General features: G+C 42.4%; 1 protein-coding gene across 1 annotated transcript in view; it reads left to right on the top strand.

Annotated features, from left to right (window-relative positions):
* The window catches only part of LOC113015973 (NACHT, LRR and PYD domains-containing protein 12-like), a 748,422-nt gene that overhangs the window by 583,150 nt on the left and 154,679 nt on the right, over positions 1-10,593 (top strand). The window lies entirely within an intron of this gene.

Raw genomic sequence — 10,593 nt, 5'->3', positions numbered from 1 at the left:
GTGATCACACAGCAATGTAAGAATAGAAACATAACAGTGAATCTGGACATGTATACAGATGGAAGCAAACAAACAGGATGTAACACTACATTAAAGCCACAAATGTGAAGAAAACAAACACAAAGGAAAATATATTTGATCTCAGGAATCCAAATCAGATGCTTTAGAGCAGGGGTCGGCAACCCCGGGCACGCGTGTCACAGCTGCCACGTGAAGGGTTAACTGATGGCACGACCATAGCTGGACTGGCCATCGGGCATACTGATGGTGATTTTTCGTTTGTTTTTTTATTTTTTTTATTTTTTTGTAACGGTATAAACAATGAAAGATGGCGGATTGGCCGGATGCTGGTCGATGTGTAAAAATAAGTCAGTTGTTTGGTGGTGGCTATGGCGGAGCTTCCACAGAGGCAGCAGGTGGATGAGGGAAATGGGAGGCAGGAGGAGCAGAGACCCGAGGCGGCTGCCGGTCCGAGTGTCAGGTGAACTGAACTTCAGGTAAGAAGTTATGACCTGCAGTCTATCTGGGTCAGATATAAACCAAGTTTAGGTGGAGTTTATTTTCCTTGTGCTGACTTTTTACAGTCAGTTATAATAACTCCCACTCAGAGGAGACCAGAGATCACATTAACATGTGTGTCTCTGTATTAAGAAACATGACATATTGGCCCAGTTTATTTTTCTTATCATTGTTGTGAGGAGACCATAAATAGCATTTGTATTTTCTGTTGTACAGTTCATTTGCTGTTATGGATAAAAAGTCTTTCTTTGTTTCAAAATAGCTGATAAATATTCGTTGATAGCTGCAAACATCTGCGCACAAATATAATCCTATGAAGTGGTTCTATATAGTGTGTAATTTATTGCTAATGCAATCATATGGCACATTGACTTCTGAGGAAATGTTAGATGCACTCATCATCAGAAAGGTGTCCGACCTAAACCAGGAGGTTTAGAGCATCTTGGAGTTTTTGTGGTTTGTTTTCTTTAAGTCATTTCACAGATTTTCTCCATAATTTCAATTCCTTGAATAAAACAACAAATTTAGGGGATGATTTTGTAATCCGACTTTATGTATGAAAGATTTGACTAAACGTAAAACAATCTTCCAACTCAGTCGTCATTCTTATCTTGTGAAATCAAACCAAATGTTCTGTTGTCTCTAAATCAGGGATTGATGAAATCTTTGGTTGCATCCATTTATGAACATGTTCTCATTCATATTAAATCGTAGTCTAAGTCCTTCTTTAGAGGGATAAATGTCATTCATTGTCTTCAAATGTGTTTCTGTTGTTTTGGGGGGAAGTTTGAAGTCCATTGTTCAAAGTCTGTTAATGAAACTTTATGAAGTTTATGTAGGATGTTTTTCCTATTTTGTATTTGTTTGAATTATGATGTATTTCTGACTCTTGCTGCCATGATGCCAGGTCTCTCTTGAAAACAACATTTTTAATCTCAATTAAATTTTCACCTGGAGAAATAAAGATGATAATAATAATTTTGTCTTCAGGGAATCATTTCTCTGTAAAACAGCTTCTTCTGAAACTCTTGTTACATTTCTTCTTTATTGTTTGCTGGTTGTAGAAAAATGTCATCGTCTCTGTGTGAACTTAAACTCTACATGTGGTGTCAGCTTATAAACCAGCTCTAGAGTCTAATAACGATGCTTTTATTATTGTCTGGTATCCAACCTAACCCTGGGCCTCTGGCTGAATGTGAAACACCAGCAGATGTTAAAAACTGTCTGGGTTACACGTGCATCACGTCGTGTGCTTCCTAACATGGATATGATTGGAATCTGGGCTGTTCAAGCGGTGCTGGTATCGTTGTTGTTTCTGAGACTTTCCAAATCTTTACTGGATAAAAACGTAGCAACTGATGGATTTAACATTTAGCTCTCAGACTGTCCCAGAAAAGGCGGAGGTCTGGAAGTTTATGTGAAGCTCTGTCTTGCTGCTCAAGTCTTGTTCTCTCCATCTGCACCTCAGCCATTTGAAATCTTGGCCTTAACTATTGATCTGTTTGGAAATCAGACTGTTGTTGGCTGCTATCAGCCTCCACCTGCTTCCCCCAGCACATCACCGTCTCTGGTTCAACTTTTATCTGAGCTGCATTTTAATGACGTCTTTCAGATGGATGATTTTCATTGGGACTGGCTTTCTTCTGTGTCTGATGATTTTAAGGCACGCTGCTTGTTTTTAAAACTGACTCAAATTATTTAAAGCCTCACACGCCTTGATCCTAAACACCCAGATAAATCTGCTCTTATTGACCTTTTTTAACTAATATGCTGCGTAAGTTTTCCACATCTGCAGTTTTTGCCAACGACCTGAGTGATCACTGCGTAGTTGGTGCTGTGAGAAACACTCTCACGCTCCGAGCCCGCATCAGTTTGAACTGGGGTCGTATTAAACAGGCTGACAATGTCAGTTTGGGAACATTTACAGGAGAGTTGTGTCTACTTTGTGGACAGACACGCCCCTTTTTGCCAGGTCAGGGTGAAAGGTCGGGACAGGCCTGGTTTGGTTCAGTACCGGCCGATCTCCTACATGAGAGAAACCAGGCCTGGGCAGGAAGTCTGGCTCTGATGCTGATTGGCTACGTTTTCATTAGCTGTGTAATCGGATTACTGCCTCCATCATCAAGATGTAACTATTTTTTACTTTAACGACTGACAGTCCAAACGACCGTAGGAGGTTTTGGCAAACTATAAAGTGTCTCTGCCAGCTGTGACTCCTCAGAGCTTCCTCCTCACTTAAATATCGACTCCACTCCTGTGTCACACAAAACTGAAATGTTGCTTTAACAAACACTTTGTTGCTTCTTGCTCTTTGTTCAGCACAGTATCTGATGGTAAACCTCTTGCACACAACTCTGCTCGTAGTTCCTGCTTACTGATACCTTTTCCTTCACACCTGTCACAGTAGAAGAGGTTTGTAAGGCTTTGAATAGCCCCAACACCAGAAACTCGTCCTCACAATCGTTCTCCTTCCTTCTTGCACTTGGCTGCAAATATCATAGCTGAGCCAGTGTCTTATATTTTTAATCTTTCTCTACAACAGAAGAACACCACTATACTCTGTGTTCTCTGGTTAACTGGTCCTCATTGGTCTTACACAGGATGGTCCATTAGTATCATTTTATCTATCAATCTGTTTCTGGGTTACTGCCTCCTATTCATCAGAGTACATGTTAGGCAAACAGTTTAGTCACAGCCTGCAGTCTCAGGACATCATTACATTCACTGTTCCATCAGTTCATGCAGAGCTTGGGAAGAAGGCGTTCTCCTTTTCTGCTCCGTCTTCATGGAAAACATAACCGAAGGATTTAAGGCTCTCCGTTGATTTCACTTGCAGACTTCAAAAGACGTACACATGTTTTTGTGAAACCATCTCTGGGAACTTGTTCTCGTTTTTAATGTGACTGAGTACATTACACAAACTTTTCTCTTATTGTTGTAATTTTAATATGTGTGTCTGGAACAGGTCTCTCTTGTAAATGAGACATTGAGTCTCAATGAGCCGACCTGTATAAATAAAGCTTCAATTACAAAGTCCTTTGTATAAAAGCTCCTTCAGCTGCCAGTGGGACGTGCTGTGGCACTATCGGTTGCAGAGCCTTTATATTGTTAGTTAGAAACTACAAATATAATGGCTCACTGTATTTCAGAATCAGAGAAACTTTATTAATCCAGGAGGGAAACTGAGTTGTCATAGCAGCAAATATACAAGAAACAACAAGCACTCATATAAAGTGAGTGTAGAAACAGAGTTATGATAAATAAATATTCAGATAAATAATATCAATATATAATATAAATAATCTATAATCCAGTTTTGAGTTCCCTCCCCAGACACCTTAACGCCCACTCACATCCTGGGCCATCTGACCTCAGGAAATCACATGATAGGGTGGGGCCAGGTTTCACAATGAGCTCACCCGAAACCCTGGCTGATTAGGACCCCCACCCGCTTTCACACCTTGGCTCATGTGATTACGTAGAGGATCATCAGGGGGTCCTTTGTCCCTCTTTGGGGGGAAACTCCCACTGGGTTTAAATCTGGGACTCCCCACCAACTGACCCTTAGAACTGAAGAAGCTTCTCAGATGAGAGGTGAAACGTCTTCAAGCAACTCAAAGAAGTCCAGACGCTTTTCTTTGCAAGCTCCTTAGTCTACAATGACCTGGATGACTGAGAACCGTCACAGACAACTCAGTCCCATATTTTAGGTTATTCTGAATAAATCGTTCATGCCCTCTCTTTGGAAAGAAGCTGTTGTGGTTCCTGGTCCTAAATCTAGTCGTCCAAAAGTTCTAAACGACTTCAGGCCTGCTGCCCTCACCTCAGTCTTTGAAAAAATCATCAGAAATGTGATTATGGAAGACACTGAACTTCAGCTTGATTCAATGCAGATTGCACATAAGCCCAATAGAGGAGTGGAGGACGTGCTTTTGATTCTACTTCACCTGATTGTCAATGTAGAGAGTAAAGGACTTCAGTTCATCGATTTCTCTGCTTCTTTCAATAACACAGCCCCAGATTTGAATCAAAAGACTTTTAGAACAGTTTGAAATCCGGACAAACCTGATCAAGTGCAGTCATATAAATATCTTGATGACAAATGCTATTATTTTTCTGTAAAGCAAATTGACCTAAAAGTAAAGTAACCTTGATATGTCAGGATGTAGATGTCCCACCCAACAACGTCACCCAGCCCTGAAACATCGGTACTGTTCAAGGCAGCATTGCTGTCCACACGTCCATCAGAGTGTTTCTTTGGACTTCATGGTGTTGCTGCTCCCAGTATTCTCTGAGACAACCTCTGAGGCCGTCACAGAGCAGCTGTATTTGTACTGACATTACATTACACACAGGTGCACTCTATTTAGTCATTAGCACTCATCAGGCAATGTCTATGGGCAACTGACTGCACTCAGACCAAAGGGGGCTGAATAATAATGCACATAACAATTCTCTTCACTCTGCTGACAAGAGATTCAACCCCCACTATGAGCACCTTCTAAAGAGCACCATTGAAAGTATCCTCACCAACTGCATCACTGTGTGGTATGACTCCTGCACTGGGTCCTGCAGGAAAAATATGACAACGGGTAGTGAGAGCAGTGGAGAGGATTGCAGGGTCCTCTCTTGCCTCCCTCCCCAGGAGATCTACTGTGCCTGCCTCATTCGAAAGGTCCTCTTCATTACAGGTGACTCCACTCATCTCTTCAACAGCGTCTTCAGTTTGCTGCCATCAGGAAGGATACTGAAGAGACCTTTTGACCTTTACATTTTCGTTAATATCTTTAAAACAGAAGCAGCAGAAACGAGAATTTTAGCAGCACAAACCAGCACAAGCGTAGCACAGTTGATTGACACCAGTTTTGTTTGATTTAATTAATGTGGGGGGGCTGGTTGACCTCTGGGGACCTCTAGAAATTTTCTTGAATATCTTTAAAATGATAGCAGCACAAACAAAAATTTTTACAGCACAAACGTAGCATAAACGTTTGATACCACTTTTGTTGGATTTGAAGAAGGTGGGGGGTCGCGGGAAAAACCAGCAAAAGAACTCGAGCAGCCGGGCTATGTAAAAGGTGTAGGGGGGCATGTTTGCGGTCACGTCCAGCGGGTGTGTGGGCTGTTTGAGTCATCTGTTACCAGGCAAACTCCAATGCAGCAGGCTGCTGAACACACACAGGCCTCCTGCATCCTCCTCTTCAGCTCTGCTTGCCCGATATCGTGACCTAAGCAGGGTCGGGCCTGGTCAGTACTTGGATGGGAGACCGCCTGGGAAAACCAGGTGCTGTAAGCTTTTGCACTTCCACACACAAACTGCAGAGGGCACTTCTGCTCCTGCTTGTGCTTAGAGGCATGAGAAGTTAACATTTATGGGTGATAAAATCCTTTTTCTATATTTTTAACATGAGAATATCAGTTTTCCATCTTGTGTTCCAGAGTAATCGGACAAAAGACAAACGTAGAACAAGGAAAAAAGAGGCCAAGTGTCTCACCTATAAAACAAAATGACTGTTTTCTGAATAGTCTCACACAGATAAACATTTGCAGGGAATACCTTTTCCTTCAAAACAAACGTCACAGACTGTGTTTTTCTTTACTGATTGTATTTGAGTAGAAACTCAGATTAAAATGGCATCAGTGCTCATAAAATGATTTAACTGTAAAAGTAGGTGTAGTGGATCACTTTGCATAGATCTAGATAAAAGTGCTGTAAGCAAAGACTACAGTGGTCATTGAGCAGCTGTTCCTATAATGTGAATCTGGGATAAAGGCACAGATTATTTGTTTGCCTTTGTTTCCTGGTTCTTTCTTTCTTATCCAAATGGAAAAAGAGAGCATAAAAGTACTGTTTACAAGCAGCTTATCTATCTCATTGTGCCCACTATCATAAAATCTTGGTTGACTGAGCACTGAGCCATCTACCACTCGAAATTGAACCTGTGTGGGACAACAACAAAGTCCAGTATACTAAGTTTCAGTAATGTGCAGTTTTTTCTGTGGAAGATGTAAATCTAAATAGATGTCCTATTGTATGCATAATATACCACTGAACTTTATAAAACAACTTCTAAAAGCAAATTTCGATTTATTTTAGATTTTCTCAAATCCAAACAGTGCTAAAAGCATGCACACAGTCAAATATTTTTCATACGAGGTGCTGAAGGTTCTGCAATGTTCTGTCAGTGCGCCCCAGGGCAGCTGTGGCTACAATGTAGCTGCCATCACCAGTGTGTGAATGTGTGAATGATGTATCTGTGGCTTTTTGTCACACTTGGAAACCACGGTGTTGTGCAGCTATTTGCCTTGTTGCAGGGTTTTTAAAAAACTGCAGTTTTGATTTTAGTGAAAGACACCGTCTCATGACTCATTGAGTGCCGCGACTGACAAGCCAATCCGTGGCCTGCAGTCTGACGATGTCACATTTCCTGACTGCTTGGAACCCCGACTAAGTCGTCCTGTAGCCCACATCATAATGTTTCCATCTCTCTGCTTGACTGCGGGGATGCTATTTTTTGCATCACACTCCTATTTCAAAAGGTCAGTTAAAGCCACATAATTAGGGCCCGAGCACTGACAGTGCGAAGGCCCTATTGTAATTGCTCTGTTTATTATTAGGGCCCGAGCACTGACAGTGCGAAGGCCCTATTGTAATTGCTCTGTTTATTATTATTATTATTATTATTATTATTAGGGCCCGAGCACCGAGAGTGCGAAGGCCCTATTGTATCTGCTCCGTTTCTTATTATTATTATTAGGGCCCGAGCACTGACAGTGCGAAGGCCGTATTGTAATTGCTCTGTTTATTATTATTAGGGCCCGAGCACTGACAGTGCGAAGGCCCTATTGTAATTGCTCTGTTTATTAGGGCCCGAGCACTGACAGTGCGAAGGCCCTATTGTAATTGCTCTGTTTATTAGGGCCCGAGCACTGATAGTGCGAAGGCCCTATTGTAATTGCTCCGTTTATTATTAGGGCCCGAGCACTGAGAGTGCGAAGGCCCTATTGTATCTGCTCCGTTTCTTATTATTATTATTATTCACCCCAAACAAGGGCCTTTTTGAGGGCCTAAACATGCTCAAAAACTCATGAAATTTTGCACACATGCCAGGTCTGGTGAAAAATTTTGTATTTTAATGGTTTTACATATGAGCACTGGGAAATGGCTCTACAGCGCCACCTATGCCTTGTAAAATGCAGCCCTACGACCACATCGTTTGGGCTACATGTATGAAATTTGGCACACATGTGTATCATGCCAAGACGAACAAAAAAGTCAGTGGGCCCATTGACGCAAACCCAACAGGAAGTCCGCCATTTGGAAGAGAAGGTGACATTTTGGCTCTAATTTTGCCGTTTCCATGCCTCGAACTTTTTCGAACTCCTCCTTGGGATTTGGTCGTATAAGCTTCATCTTTGGTCAGTGTCAACTACACACCTGGGCCATGTTAAATTGCGGAGCTTTTGAGTTTTCACAATACCATGAGGCCGTGGCGCCACGGCGAATTTCGATGACTCGCCATGAAAATCTTATTGCCTCTCATTTTGTCATACATTTTCTGACCTTGACCAAAGTGAACACATATGATAAGGCTCCACCCCTGAACATATTTCAACTGCCATATTTGACACCAGGGACAGCGCCACCTAGTGGGAACAGGAAATGTCATGTTTTACACTTTGGGGTACAGTATTGTGATGGGTGACATCTGCAGCCTCAAATTTCTCCAGAAAAGCCTTAAGGAGTTGGTCTTGGGTTACAGTGAAAACTGTGACTTTTCGCAAAAGGGTGTGACCCCAGCGGCGTGGCGAACTTTGATGTCACGCCATGAAGAAACAAATTAGTATAACTCAATGAAATCCAGTCTGATCAGTACCAGACTTTACAGGCATGATGTCAGACCCGCCCTGAACAGATTGATGTGCCCATTGTCGGAAATACGGACAGCGCCACCTAGTGGCAACAGGAAATGTCATGGCTTTAACTTTGTTGTACTGATTTTCACAGGTTGATCGTGGCCACCTCAAAAGCGGTGAATATCACCATCAGTCCCTCGTGATGCTTCAGTGCAAAAATTGTGACTTTAAACTGAACGGCGCACCCTGGTGGCAACGCGGTTCATCATGAAAGATGAAGTGGCTTTTGAGGGGCTTGGAAAGTTTATAGAGGCTTGAAATTTGGCACACACCTCCAAATGGATGAAGGCATTGTTGTTATGTAACCATTTTCCTTGAATAGCGCAAAATGGCTCCACAGCGCCCCCTACAATATTTCAAAACATCAGCCCCTGCTCTGTGTTTCATCTATGAGTCTGACACTTGGTAAGCTTGTGTAAGATATCAAGATGTACAAAAAAGTCTCTTGGAGCAATATCCCAAATCCAACAGGAAGTCAGCCATTTTAAAATTCATGTGTAATTTTGATGACATTTTCCCCCCTTTTCAGGCCTCATACTTTGACGAACTCCTCCAAGGGATTTCATCATATTGAACCATTCTCCAGTGTGTGGAATCAAAAGACCTTTGTGATGTTAAATTGCGAAGCTTTTTCCGTTCAGGGAAACGGGGTGGTCATGGCGGCACGTAGAGTTTCAATCACTCGCAAAAAGCAGTAATCTGCTGTCACTAAAAAACACAATGTCCAATCTCTCCCAAAGGTCGCAGGTGTGATGAGACTCGAGCTTGGAAATGTTTGTTATGCTATTTGTCAGTAATGGTTAGAGCGCCACCTAGTGGAACGACTAACTAATCATGAATGAATGAGTTGAAATGTTAGCTGGTGGTTAAATGCATGAATTCCATCAATGTGACATCAGATCGGACGTGCTGGTTTTAGGTGTTGGGCATGGCTCGACACGCCAGGGTGCGAGGGCCCTCATAACGCTGCTTGCAGCTTTAATTATTATTATTATTATTATTATTATTCCGGCAAATGAATCGGCCTTTTGAGGGCCTAAACATGCTCGAAAACTCATGAAATTTTGCACACGCGTCAGGTCTGGTGAAAATTTACGTATTTTAATGTTCTCAGACATGGCCAGGGAAAATTAGCTCAGTAGCGCCACCTAGAAAAATGAAAAACGCGAGCCCCCGGTATGGGTATGACCTACATGTTTGAAAGTCGGTACACCTATATAACGTTCAGAGTCGAACAAAAAAGTCTATTATGGCAATGTCCTAAACCCAACAGGAAGTCCGCCATTTTGGATTGAAGGTGACATTTTGGCTCTGATTTTACCGTTTCCATGCCTTGTACTTTAACGAACTCCTCCTTGGGATTTGGTCCTATAAACTTCAAATTTGGACAGTGTCAACTACACCCTTGTGCCATGTTAAATTGCGGAGCTTTTGAGTTTTCACAATACTATGAGGCCGTGGCGCCATGGCGAATTTCGATGACTCGCCATGAAAATCTTATTGCCTCTCATTCTGTCATACATGTTCCGATCTGGACCAAAGAGCACACATATGATAAGGCTCCACCCCTGAACATATTTCAACTGCCATATTTGACATCAAGGACAGCGCCACCTAGTGGGAACAGGAAATGTCATGTTTTACACTTTGGGGTACAGTATAGTGATGAGTGACATCTGCAGCCTCAAATTTCTCCAGGAAAGCCTTAAGGAGTTGGTCTTGGGTTACAGTGAAAACTGTGACTTTTCGCAAAAGGGTGTGACCCCAGCGGCGTGGCGAACTTTGATGTCACGCCATGAAGAAACAAATTAGTATAACTCAATGAAATCCAGTCTGATCAGTACCAAACTTTACAGGCATGATGTCAGACCCGCCCTGAACAGATTGATGTGCCCATTGTCGGAAATACGGACAGCGCCACCTAGTGGCAACAGGAAATGTCATGGCTTTAATTTTGTTGTACTGATTTTCACAGGTTCATCTTGGCCACCTCAAAAGCGGTGAATATCACCATCAGTCCCTCGTGATGCTTCAGTGCAAAAATTGTGAGTTTAAACTGAACGGCGCACCCTGGTGGCAATGCTGTTCAACATGAAAGATGAAGTGGCTTTTGAGGGTCTTGGCAAGTTTATAGAGGCTTGAAATTTGGCACACACC

Source organism: Astatotilapia calliptera, chromosome 3, assembly GCF_964374335.1.
Source record: "Astatotilapia calliptera chromosome 3, fAstCal68.1, whole genome shotgun sequence".
Taxonomy (NCBI): domain Eukaryota; kingdom Metazoa; phylum Chordata; class Actinopteri; order Cichliformes; family Cichlidae; genus Astatotilapia; species Astatotilapia calliptera.
The sequence above is the reverse complement of the archived record's forward strand: the minus strand, read 5'-3'. Positions and strand labels throughout refer to the sequence as shown.